The following is a 13,281-nucleotide window of genomic DNA, read 5'->3' on the forward strand; positions in this document are numbered from 1 at the left end:
TCACTTGTATGGTCTGTAAATACTATGACCGAAGTATCTGTCAACATTAGGGAAATAAGTGTAAGTCATTTTTATGTAATTTTTGTACTTAACTACTTTTCAGTGGTGTCTTCCAGTAGTGCATTAAACAGTGTGACTGCCCTCAGTCACAGGTTGTTTCTTCTCTCATCCTGTGCTGAAGCATAATAGCAAAGGTAATAGAATGTTTTGCTTTGTTAGCTGTTCTTTTTTCTTTGAATATAGATTAGTGGGGAGGATTTTCACATAATGTGAGAAATCAAAATATTTTTCTGTGCTTCAAAAAGATTGAGTATTGTTTAAAGTTCTTGGGACAGTTCTGTGTGTTCTCAGACTGTCCCTAAAAATATTCTGTCTCCTGCACAGATGAGTGGGTGTTTTTCTTGTAAGTAGAGCACATCAAGAGCAATTACTGTATCTTCCCCCCTCAACCACTCAACATAAACCTATAAAGCAATATACAATTTATTTCCTTGTTCTACAAACATCACAGTTAAGACAGTAAAGATTTAATTGGCTGAATTTTATGAGCTGACTTTTATGAGACTGACTTCCATGTCCTGTGTTATGCAAACCCATGACTTTTTATTCCATGGACAATTTAGAGGCCATTGAAATAATTTAACAAGTTCCTTCCTTCTCTCCATTTTGTCTCCTACTCCATTCTGTTCTTGGTTTTGGTTTGTTGGTTTTTTGTTGGGTTGGTTTGGTTTTTTTTTTTAAACTACCACTGTCTTTGCTCACCCTGTCTAGTACTTTTCCATGGAACTATATCACTTCCAACTTTCATATTAATTACAAAGTTTAATTAAAATGTTCACTGGCTTGTTAGATTTTTCAAATATAGATTAGAAACCACTAGAAATGTTTTTTAGTGGAGCTAATCACCATTAGAAATGAATCATTAAAATCTACGGTCATGCTTTTCTAACTGCAGGTGGCTGATAACTTAAGTAGTCTATTTGTAAATAGTTTTCTGGAAGAATAGAAGGTTGCTTTCTGCAGTATACATGCCGTTATTAATTAATTACTAATTTTTGTTACTACAATAGTACTTAAAGGCCTTAACCACAACAATACAAGATCTGCGGTTATCCGAGAGCTGTGTTGAGTTTTTCATTTGGCTTTCTTTGCGTTTGATGCTCCAGTGTCAGCATTTCTCTGTCTGATGTCCCCTACCTCCCTGCATTTCTCTACCACAAGATGCTATTAGTATAGTACTGTAATACCTATTACTTCGCTGGCGCGTGTTGTTTCTGTAGAAAATAGTAATTTACAGAGGGGCCTGACGCAATCATTAAAGGAAATTGTTCATCCTGCAGTTGTCGTCTGTCTCAGTGCAGAGGGTTATGGTCCCTAGGGCTAGCTGTAGAAAACAAACGCGAGTAAGGGGAACGATTCACTGGATCTGGCCACTGTTTGGTGTTGGACATTTCCCAAAAAAGCTTTCAGATTAAACAAACATGGCCATGCTACTCAGCACGGTTTCAATTCGCTGTGCGAAGTCTTCGCAGTACAGCACATCCCTGCCATATGGGGAGCGCACAAGATAACGAGATCACCTAAAAGTGTAACTGAAATGGAAATAAAAAAGCGTTAGCGAGGAAATGGACTCGGGGCACAGCGCTTGGACTAAGTAACTGCTGACCTTCAGGTGCTGATGTGAATAGAGAGCAGGTACATTGTTTGCTGAAAGCTATCTCCCATCACGAAACAGCCATCGCTGCTAATTGCACCCTTCAAAGGAAGTCCAAAGAGCGAGCAGACGCCCAGTCCAACGAGATGTTCTCCTGAGGTGCCTCACCCCGATCAAAGATCACGCACTTTTACAGCACGCTTCATGGAGCCTGTACCAACCCTGTTTATGCTGTACCTTGACCTGACGACCAAAGGATTTTGGTTTAATTAGCTTTTATTTTTAGATAACCTTGTTACGTGTATGTTCTGGCCACAGCTGTTAATGGGGATGTAGTGTCCTTCTGCAGGGCTCACAAGGGACGTGCAGTCCCTGTAAGGGCCCCTCATACAACACGGAGAGCCCCGGGGCCTGTGACAAATGAAGCCGTTAAGAGTGAAAAGCCGCCCCGCAGCCGTTACCCACCGCGCCCGCTACCCCCCGGCGCTGTGAGGGAGCCCGAGGCGGCCGCCCTGCTTTCCCGCCGTTGCTGTCTCCCGCCTCCATCCGCGGTCTCTCATTGGAGGGGGCGCCGGGCCGCCCGCGGGGGCGGGGGGCTTTTCTGCAAAGCCCGGCGGAGGCTGCTCCCTCACGTCCCGGGAGCTGAGGAGGGTGAGCCTCGCCGGGCATCGCTGTCAGGTCCGCCTGACACCTGTGGGACCGCCTAAAGCCCGTAGGCCTTCAGCAGCGGTGATGATTGCAGCGGGGAGAAGGCCTCTCTCTTGTCAAAAAAACAGGTACAAGCAAAGCAAACCTCCCACTCCGGCTTTTGTGTCCATGTCCGATTTCCAGGTGCGTGGTTAGAGGAGTTGAGTTCCCTTGCTGTGGTGGTGTGCTGCCTAGATATTCAGCAGTGTGTAAAGTAAAGGATTTGCCTGTGTGGCAAATGAGGGAGTTGAAAGAAAGTGGTAACTCAGGTGTTAGGGGATGGCAGAGCTTTAATTGGTCTGGAGCTGTGTTAGCAAATGAGAGTCCTAGAAATAATTTGTCTGGAATTCAGGGTATGGCTCATGTACTGGCTGATGCTGCCAGTCTAGAAAATTAATTTAACAAAACCCCCTCATTTGTTAGCAATGGGAGCATGCACAGAAGTTTTGGGTTGGTTTTGGTTTTAAGTCTTCATTTAAAACTTCCAAGGTTTGGCCCAATGCGTCACGCAGGTGCTGTGGGACATGGACGTGGCCCTCCCGTTCAGGTGGTGCTGTATGCCCCCTCGTTCACAGCAGGCCTCTGCTCTTCAGGCTGCGTGCCTGTAGTCTCTGGGATGCGTCAGTCAGGTGTCCTGGGGTTGTGCGTGTATGGTTTGTGGCTCCCTATGAACCGGCCGGGTTGCGTAGCAGCCAGTGACAGCGAGGGCCAGAATCAGGCCGCGTGTGGTGCTGGACATCCTGCCACAGCTGGGCCTTGGTGCTGGGCTTGCAGGTGTGCGCCTGTCCTGGGTGATGACACCGTGTCTGCTGCTCTTGGCCAAGATTTCACCATATGCGTAACGTTCCCTAAAAAGTGTTCTGTATAAATAACGTAGGCTTCATGATGCAGTATTTTCAAGATCAAGCTAGTCATCTTTGTGACCTTGTTTCTATAAGGTTTAAAAAGTGCGTGTGCACCTCTGTTAAAATTCAGATAAACGTGCTTCCAGTTTTACTAGTGGTCAAGCAGTAGAAAACCAGTCTCTTCAACTTGAAACATTTGATCTGGACTATACTAGACGCCAGTATTACTCACTTTCTGTCTCTCGCACCCTCCTCCCTATTTTCTACTGAGACTCCTTCCTTCTTTCCCTTGCTGACGTGTCTTTTCTTCTTGCCAAATCTCTGTCTTTCTGTTTCACCCACCAAAACAAACACATCAGAAAAACTTAAAATTTTCTTGGCCTAATTTATTTCTACTGTTAATACTATTAGTACACCTGCACTGTGTTCTAGAAAGTTACACATGTAAAATGAGTAGATGAGAATATAATTAGGCTGGTGACTTAAACTCAGAAATTAAGAAAAAATGGCCCTGCTTGTAAAGTTTGTCTTCCTTCTCCCTCTCCCCTGTTCTGCTTTGCTTTATTTAGGCTGATGGTATTGTAATAAATGCACTATGGGGATGATTTAAAAAAAAAAAAAGAGGAGCCTTACTAATAACAGTAAGGATGTATAGTTTGTTAACTTTTCAAGCAAAAGTCTGTAGATTTTCAGTATATGTGTAAACAACAGTAAATACTTAAGAATTGTCTTTCCATTTTGAAAAAAAATGAAATAGAAGTTCAGGTCATGTACATAAGCATGCATTGTCTTTCAATAGACTCACCTAAAAACATTTGCAGTTTTTCTTTAAATTTGTTAACATATTAACATTATGTTGTTAGGTAGGGTCTGTTCCACTGAAAGCTCTCTCTTAATCATGCTACTGCAGAAAAATATAAAGGCTAATAACATTATGGGAGACTGTCTGTTCCTTACCCACTTCTATCAAAATATCTCTTGCTTTGAGTAAGGGCTGTTCTCTTACTGAAATTTGATTCGTCTGGTTGTTTCCTTACAAGAAAATGGCAAAATAACTTGTTCATCTTCTGTAACAACCACTTGAAGTGGTCTGGCAGTTTTTAGTCCTAAGCACTATGAATCGTCGGGATTCCTGTAGCCTTGCAGACCATGATAGTGGCAGTCCAGGCAACAGCTGTGAAACAGCTTTTTTCATTTGTGTGTTTTCTTTTTGAGTAAATTGGAAAACATAACTTCTTTAAGTTCAAACTCACTTAGCCCTCACTCAGCCAGACTTGCTGACTTCACTGACCCCAAATGTTGCTGAAGCAGCGGCAGGAGATGATAGCTCTTAAACTTGGGACTTTATCACAGCAATTGATTTTTAAAGCAGAATTCCCTGCTGAAGCGAGTGGGAATTCTGTACAGATGCTGTTGTTACCAGACGGTAGCAAACAGAATCTACAGACTCAGAAGGAAAAGTCAATAGGATACAGCACCAAAAATAGGCTGTGAGGACCAGAGCTCTGTAGCAATCTAGTCAGCATTGTCTAAAGGAACATACCTTAAACGATGAAAAGGCAGAGCTGCCTGCCATCCTGCTTTATGGTTACAGCTGTTCTCTAGAACTCTTTGGTTTTCAAGCCACTTTCTATCATTTTACTCTTTTGTATGGTATTTGGCACAAGACCGATCCATTCTGGTAGACGGGAGGTGGACTGCTAGTGACTGTGGGCTCGAGTGCTTTGTCGGGCTTTGGCATAGAAGTGTATTTCATCTTCGGAAAGGACTGATGTGTGTTGTGAGGTGTAAGCGAGAAACGCCCACCTTATCACCCCACTAGATTATTACGCGGATTGTTAAAGCACAATGTTTGTGAAAAGCTGGAGTTCTTCATCTTCCTGTTTCAGTATTGTAGAATATGTGGATTTTTAATTGCAAAATTCATGTAGGGTCAACATGATGCATTAACAGATGCAGTTTATTTCTACACAATATTACATTGTGTGATGTGTAGAGGGCAAATGGGGGTAGCTGTGGACACAAACAGATGAGCTGAGAGGTCAGAAAGCCACACAAGTTTGAAAAACTTAAGTGTAAATAAATGTGTTTAAGCTTCCAGCTTCAGCAAAACTTTCTCATTTTTTATTTCCTGTTGTGTGTCATTTCTTTAATTGAAATAAAGGTACTTGCAGTAGGTAGGTAACAAATAAACACCATCCTCTACCAGACTTGCTGCTGCACGAACAAGGAAGCAAATGCAGAAAATCCAGATTAGTTGTAATCCCTGGTAGTAACAGGAAAATCTTATCAGTTTGCCAAAGAAAAGCAAAGTCATCTACTGGTAATAAGTCACTGATTCACTACATCAAAACAAAGGGAAAGCTGTTTTTCTATTAAAGCTGTTAAGAATGTTTCATTTAATGATGCATCTCTCCCTCCTGCTGTATGACTTCTTTTATAATTCAGTAAAGCCACAATATTTTTTTTAAATGACTGTTAGCATTATGCTGCCAATGCTGTTAGCATTATTAAATGATATGTTTACATTATGCTGCCTTTACTGTGTTTATTTTTCCTCTTGTGAAGTGCTTTGAATGAAACATGCTATGGTCAGAAAACAGAATTTGGCTTAAAGACTGCAGTATCCACCTTACTCCCAAAAGCAGAAATAGACAGCAAAATCCTAGTCACAATGACTTGCAGTTCTGTTCTTTGCCTCATTGCCAAACTCTTAGTCATAATTTTAATGTACCATACCATGTCATACAAAGTATTAGTTTGAAGTTATGGGAATGTTTTTATACTGATTTCAGGGAGGCATGGAATTAATATAACAAAACTTGTAGGGGTTGTGTATATGTACTACTATGTGTGTTTTAAAAAATTCTCTCTCTTCTTAAGAGAAATAAAAACATTTAAGAATCAGGCATGTCTTTGCTCAAGTTCCTGTATGTGTACTAGTTCAAAGAGGAAGCTTTTGTGGTATGCAAAACAGGGTGATATATGGAAGGTTCTGTTTGAGGTATGTGTTGAGTGTATCACTTCTTGATAGGTGTAAAGGACGAAAGTTTTCACCCTCTGTGGGTGAGTGCTTTAAATAAAACTGCCACCGAAGTCATACATGGATTCACTCAATAAAGAACCAAAGTGTTTGACCTTCTTATCTGTTTTTAGAAATCCTCACAGTTGTCTGTCTGGCCGTACCACAGATGTAACATACATTCCTCAATAAGGAATACTAAAGCACAGAGGTATTAATGTAGCTAGAGATGAGCATTTGTTGAAGCAATGTGTAATCAGTTATGAAAATTGAAAGCTAAGAGAACCTCTTTACCTATTGGACGTTTTTCTTCTTCACTAAACAGATAAAAGAAAATATGTCAACCCAACAAAAGAGAGATGGAGGCAACGCTGCAATCTTTTTTTTTTTTTTTTCCTCCTTAGTGTCATTAATGAATGGGTGTAGTGTGGGTTAGATGGGTAAAACATACCTTGCTTAAGAGAAAAAATACTGTAAAATCAGTCTTCAGACGTCCTGGTTGAACTGTACAACAGATCAACTAATGCTGCAATCTGTAAACAAAATTGGTATTGACTTCATTTGTGACCACCACAATTTGGTCCAGAAATGTTAGTATGCTCCATAGTTGCCTGCGCGGTAATGTAATGGAGTCTAATGTTTTTCAGTTGCTATCTGCAGTACCCACATGATCTGGCTTTATCTGTTTTCTTCCCTCCTTCCTCTTTTGTACACAAACACACCTTGTATCATCAAGAAAGTATGAACTCTTAAAAAAAAAAAAATACTGCAGTATGAATACCCTTACTTAGCCATAGCAGTTGGTGGGCCTATTAGTAGAATTTAATTTTGTTATTATTCCTGCTCTGTGAGCTGCTTCTTCTAGCTCTGACAGCTAAAATTAGGGACTACCTCCTCCTTTGATCCTTCCTCCAGAGAAACTTCAAATGTAGTAAGTCTGAGTGTGGAAGAATAATATTCTGCTTTCGCTGCTGCTTTACAAAGACAGTTAATAGATCTAATATAATGTGACATCCTGCATAGCTATCTACAAGTGAGTGTATCTAAAACATATCTTCATTTACAGCTTACTGCACATGGCCCTTTAGCTTTTGATATGCAAAGAGTTACTTTTACATTTTCTATGATATGACTTGACCTTTGCTCCGTGGCAAGTGCAAGCAGCTAGGTTGCCTGAAAACCATCGTAATTTGTTCCATCTAGGTTATATTTAAAGCAAGTATCTAAGCAGAAAGAAGCCAGTGTGTGTAATTGGTTGGGCAACTTCCGTTTCCAATTGAAGGTGTGTGTCTTCTGCAGAAGCTTAGAAAATACAGAATTGCTTAATAGCTTGAAGAAATGAAAGAAGACTTTACTGGAAGGAAGTTGTGGTTCCGAGTTCTTCAGCCTCTGCCATCTGTATTTTCTCTCTGTGAAGCCTGTTCAACTAGATCAAAAGACAACATCATACTAGCAATTGCAACAGTGTAAACACAATGATAGTCTACATTTATAATTGTATCTGCCTATTTTGAAACAAAATTGCTTCCCTCAGTACATGTTTTTGAATGAAAGTGTAATCAGATCCTTTATAAAAAAGCAGACAGTCAAGGATGTTTCAGCTGCAAGTGTATGTTGTCATGGAAACATGAATTCAGCACCCCAAAGAAGCAATACTTATTTTCATAGAAACAAAGGGCTTGCATGATAACTTGTATTGTTTACATTAATGAATATAATTTGTTCTAATTGCATTTCAGATACCTATAGCCACAACTAATCTCCACTCATAATTTTTTATTACATACTTGGAACTGGAGGGAGGCATTTGAGCGTTGTATTCCATGATTTCCTTTTCATTTTCCATTCCTTTCTCACAAGGCATGTGGGGGACAACCAGGGGATCAGGCCCAGCCAGCACGGGTTCATGGGAGGCAGGTCCTGCTTGACCAACCTGATCTCCTTCTATGACCAGGTGACCCGCCTAGTGGATGAGGGAAAGGCTGTGGATGTGCTCTACCTGGACTTCAGTAAGGCCTTTGACACCATTTCCCACAGCATTCTCCTAGAGAAGCTGGCGGCTCACAGCTTAGACAGGTGGACTCTGCGCTGGGTCAAAAACTGGCTGGACGGCCGGGCCCAGAGAGTTGTGGTGAATGGAGTTACATCCAGTTGGCGGCCGGTCACAAGTGGTGTTCCCCAGGGCTCAGTTTTGGGGCCAGTCTTGTTTAATATCTTTATCGATGATCTGGATGAGGGGATCGAGTGCACCCTCAATAAGTTTGCAGACGACACCAAGTTGGGTGGGAGTGTTGATCTGCTGGAGGGTAGGAAGGCTCTGCAGAGGGACCTGGACAGGCTGGATTGATGGGCCCAGGCCAATTGTATGAGGTTCAACAAGGCCAAGTGCCGGGTCCTGCACTTTGGCCACAACAACCCTATGCAGCGCTACAGGCTTGGGGAAGAGTGGCTGGAAAGCTGCCTGTTGGAAAAGGACCTGGGGGTGCTGGTTGACAGCCGACTGAACATGAGCCGGCAGTGTGCCCAGGCGGCCAAGAAGGCCAATGGCATCCTGGCCTGTATCAGAAATAGTGTGGCCAGCAGGAGTAGGGCAGTGATCGTGCCCCTGTACTCGGCCCTGGTGAGGCCGCACCTCGAATACTGTGTTCAGTTTTGGGCCCCTCACTACAAGAAGGACGTTGAGGTGCTGGAGCGTGTCCAGAGAAGGGCAACGAGGCTGGTGAGGGGTCTGGAGAACAAGTCTGATGAGGAGCGGCTGAGGGAACTGGGGTTGTTTAGCCTGGAGAAAAGGAGGCTGAGGGGAGACCTCATCGCTCTCTACAACTACCTGAAAGGAGGTTGTAGCGAGGTGGGTGTCGGTCTCTTCTCCCAAGTAACAAGCGATAGGACGAGAGGAAACGGCCTCAAGTTGCGCCAGGGGAGGTTTAGATTGGATGTGAGGAAAAATTTCTTTACTGAAAGAGTGGTGAAACATTGGAAGAGGCTGCCCAGGGAAGTGGTGGAGTCCCCATCCCTGGAGGTATTTAAAAGACAAGTAGATGAGGCACTTAGGGACATGGTTTAGTGGACATGGTGGTGTTGGGTTGACGGTTGGACTCGATGATCTTAGAGGTCTTTTCCAACCTCAATGATTCTATGATTCTATGATTCTATGATATTTACCTGTACATGCCTTTAAGAAGTATCTTAAGTCCTTCCTGGTAATTGTTTAGCAAATCTGTGCTAGGTTTGTGCTTTTCCTTATTGCATCCATGATAAAGTTAAATCCCCTGTGTTATCCTGAGGGAAAATTAAGACTTTTTTTTTTTTACTTACTAATAAGACATTTTAAAAATTTGCGACAAAATGTATTCCTTTGACATACAGAAGTCTCAATAGTTACACTCAGTACACAACTCTATTAAAGCTGGGACTAGTGCACCATCTTCTGGTAAACTCGGGAAAGGCCTTGAAGGTTGACAGTTCAGAGGGGAAAGTATTTCTCCGTACAGTTTTGTGTCAGACTTGTTCTTACAGTGGGCTTGGAAAAAGGAACACACGAAATCTATAAAAAAAAAAAACTAATCGTATGCTAGGTTCAAATATGTAGCATCATCTTAACTATGAAAATGTTTGTTTATGGTGTTTTTCTCAAAAATTCTGTTTGAATTTAAAAGGCCAGTTACTAGAATTAAATAGCTATTTTTATATGTTTACATCTCATCAATTTATTTAGGGATTTATTAGATAATTTCTGTGTTTGTGTTTTGGGAAAAAGAAATAGGAAGACTGCAGGGACTTGGGTGCTCTTAATGCACCTGAGACAAAAGTAAATTTTTTGTCTGCTTGCCATCTGGTTGCTTTTATGTATTCATCAGCTGAATCAAAAATCCCTGTATATATCAGCACTGAGATTAATGTGAAACACACTCTGGACAGACAGCATTGACTGGTTTCATGTACCCTCATGTACTGGCTGGTCACAATCCTGGAGAAACAACTTATCTTTTCACCAGGTATAATAGCAAGGAAATGATAAAGCAGTCGCCATATGGATAAAATTATGCTTGTGTTTATGAAATGGCTTATTTTTTCTACAGAAATTGATGCCATAAAAGGTATAAATGCTTCATAACTGTAATAAAAGCAATTAAGTTATTTTGTCTTGTACATTTAGCACTGGTGGTTTTCAAACTGTGTGATACTGAGAAGAAAAAGCAGAACACAATGGAGAAAAGGAAAATAGAGATAAAAGCAAAAAATACTGATTTGAATATCATTATTAAATTTTACAGCTGTAAACATAGGAGGCAGGTACGCATGCATTCTAAGAGCAGATTGTTGTGGTAGCTGGATAGCAGTAAATGGAAAGGATCGGTATTTATTCTAGCAGCTTCCAAAGTTGTGTCAGGTATTTCACAGAATGGAAGAGCATGTATGGTCCTTTGCAGAGCATTCAGCCGTGGAAAATGGAATGAGAAGAGGAGAACAGAAGGGGATTTGCCAGCTCCAGAGCACAGAGAGTGTCGGTTAGTGCCCAGCATGATTTGGTACAAAGAGGGGGAGGATGGGATGAGGCTGGAAAGGGGATTAAGGGTGGGGAAGGTGGAGGACATTTGTTTTATCTTTTTTTAAGGTAGAAAGAGAATCTAGAGGCTTTCAGATTAGGTCTTCCTTGTGAGTTAGCAACTTGGTGGTTAGAAGATTTTTTTTCATCTAGAGATCAAAGAGGAAACGGACTTTGGGCAAGCATGTATTTGAATAGAACAGGCCTTACAAGTCGTTTGGGCGTGTTCCACACACAATGCTGCATGAGAAGCTCCTAGCGACCATGTAAGCAGCAGGTGCACAGGGTGCAAGCTGGACATTATTAGTGAAGCTGTGGAGAGGGTAGAGTATTGCAAGAAAACAAAGAGAGAAACAGAGAGCGGTGGCATAATGCAAAGTGCTGATGAAACATGATGTTTGGGCTAGGTGTGCTAACTCCTGGAACAACTGAATGTGCTTGGGGCAACCAACAAGAAAAAACATCTTGGCAATGCCATTGTGGATGGATAGAGGGAAATGAGCTGGATGTTTACAGTGGATTTCCCCTCCCCTTGAGATCTCAAGGGAACTTCTCTGACAGTGGACTAGCTTATTGGAGTCTAGGAAGCTACTGCAGTACATATTGTTTAATTACCCAACAGCCTATCTTCATTTACGATATTCTTCTAGTATCTGTAGAGAGAAATAATACTCAACAGCCCTGGTCTATGCAGCATCAGTGCAGCGTCCTTATGAGATTCTGCTGAAATACCTGAACAAAAAGACTTACTACTGATTAGTTGGTGGGTGTCTTTTGGGTTTTTTGGTTTTACATCAGAAAGCTACTTCTAAATGCCAGCCTGCTGCTTTTCTTAGTCATTCTGCCAGTTGGGAGTGATTCTGCAAGAAATCATAGAATCATTAAGGTTGGAAAAGACCTCTAAGATCGAGTCCAACCGTCAACCCAACACCAGCATGCCCACTAAACCATGTCCCTAAGTGCCTCATCTACACGTCTTTTAAATACCTCCAGGGATGGGGACTCAACCACTTCCCTGGGCAGCCTATTCTAATGTTTAACCACTCAATAGCAGATATGTACAGTAGTAAAATAATTGAAGACCAGATTCAGGTATAGTATTTTAAATGGTAATTCTGCTGGTGTAGAAAGAAATGCTGCTGGTATTGAAAAGACTAAATGTCAACACAATTTAAGAAAACAAAACAAAAAAACTCACAAAATTAAGCAAGGAAAACATTCAGAAATAAAATAGGCTTCTGTTAATTTTCTCCTTAGGATAAGAACGTTTCAGAACAGAAGAGTGGGATGTGATGGTTTGCAGTCTGCTCGATATAAAAACACTTTATTGACTCATATGAGTAGGTTGTCATCAAAGCTGTATCCATGCTTCAGAAAAGGATGGCTGACAATCACAGATTAGGAAAGGAAAAATCTTTTTCCAGCGTAGACTGTTAGAGGTGGCAGAATTTTCACAGGATTTTAGCTGTTCAGTCAGCAAGAGTATTGCACCACGGCTCTGGAAAGGGGGGTCACTAGTTGTGGAAACTTGCTCAAATCTTATGAGTCTCTTGGTGAGAGAGAAATCCTGTTAAGTAAATGCATTTTAATTTCAACAGAGGATTTTGTAGAAGGAAAAGAGTAGTGTAAGAGTGTGTAAATGAAATAATCTGGATATGCTGGAGAGCTGCTTGGAAAGACATGAGACGATTCTTATTTATACTAAGGCCACTTTCCTCTAAGCTGGTACTGAAAATGACCTTGCAATGTCTATAAAAATAACTTGTCGTCTTTTATAGGCACTTGTGCTTCCCGAGTACTGTTACCGTGTATTAGGTCATAAATTCCTGGTAGTTTATTTGCAAATCAGTGTTATTTTCTGAGTATTTCTCTATCCTTATAAGTAAGTGTACTAATTATTTCTACTTGGTTGTTTTTATAGTTCTGTTGTTCTCATTTATTCCATCACTAGGAGTATTATAAGTGATAATATGCATATTCCTTTTGATGTTGATTAATAGCAGATTCAGAAGAATACTGGATTTTTATGTTAAACATAGCAGTGCCAGACAACCTGTGCCCTGAATATAAAGAGTAAGAAAAGGATTAGAGGTAGACCGCAGAGATATAAATTTCCATGTGAGTTTAGTTAGACCTCAAAACAGGGCATGTACACTTCAGAGTCTCCCTGAGATAAATGCATTCATTCTTTTATTTTTGGTTCTCATTTCATCTTCTGTTGCTTTTTCTCTGAACTCCTTCCAGTCTATAGGCCTTGATAACAAGGGCCCCTCGAGGGTGAATGTAGGGTTTCAAGAATGTTTTGCCAGTTGTTTTGTGGCTGCTCCTTCACCATGCTTTGTCAGCTTATGTTTTCTAAAGTGCAATTATTGCACAGGAAATAACAAGACTGGAATTCTTCTGACTAAAGAGGGAGACATCATTCTATATATAGCATCTCCAAACTGAGTTAAGCTTGAGTGTTCAGACACTTCAAAAAACAGCTGCTGTAAGAATCCAAGATGATGACAGAGACAGCAATACAAAT

This window comes from Aptenodytes patagonicus, chromosome 10 (genome assembly GCF_965638725.1).
Source record: "Aptenodytes patagonicus chromosome 10, bAptPat1.pri.cur, whole genome shotgun sequence".
Classification (NCBI taxonomy): Eukaryota; Metazoa; Chordata; class Aves; order Sphenisciformes; family Spheniscidae; genus Aptenodytes; species Aptenodytes patagonicus.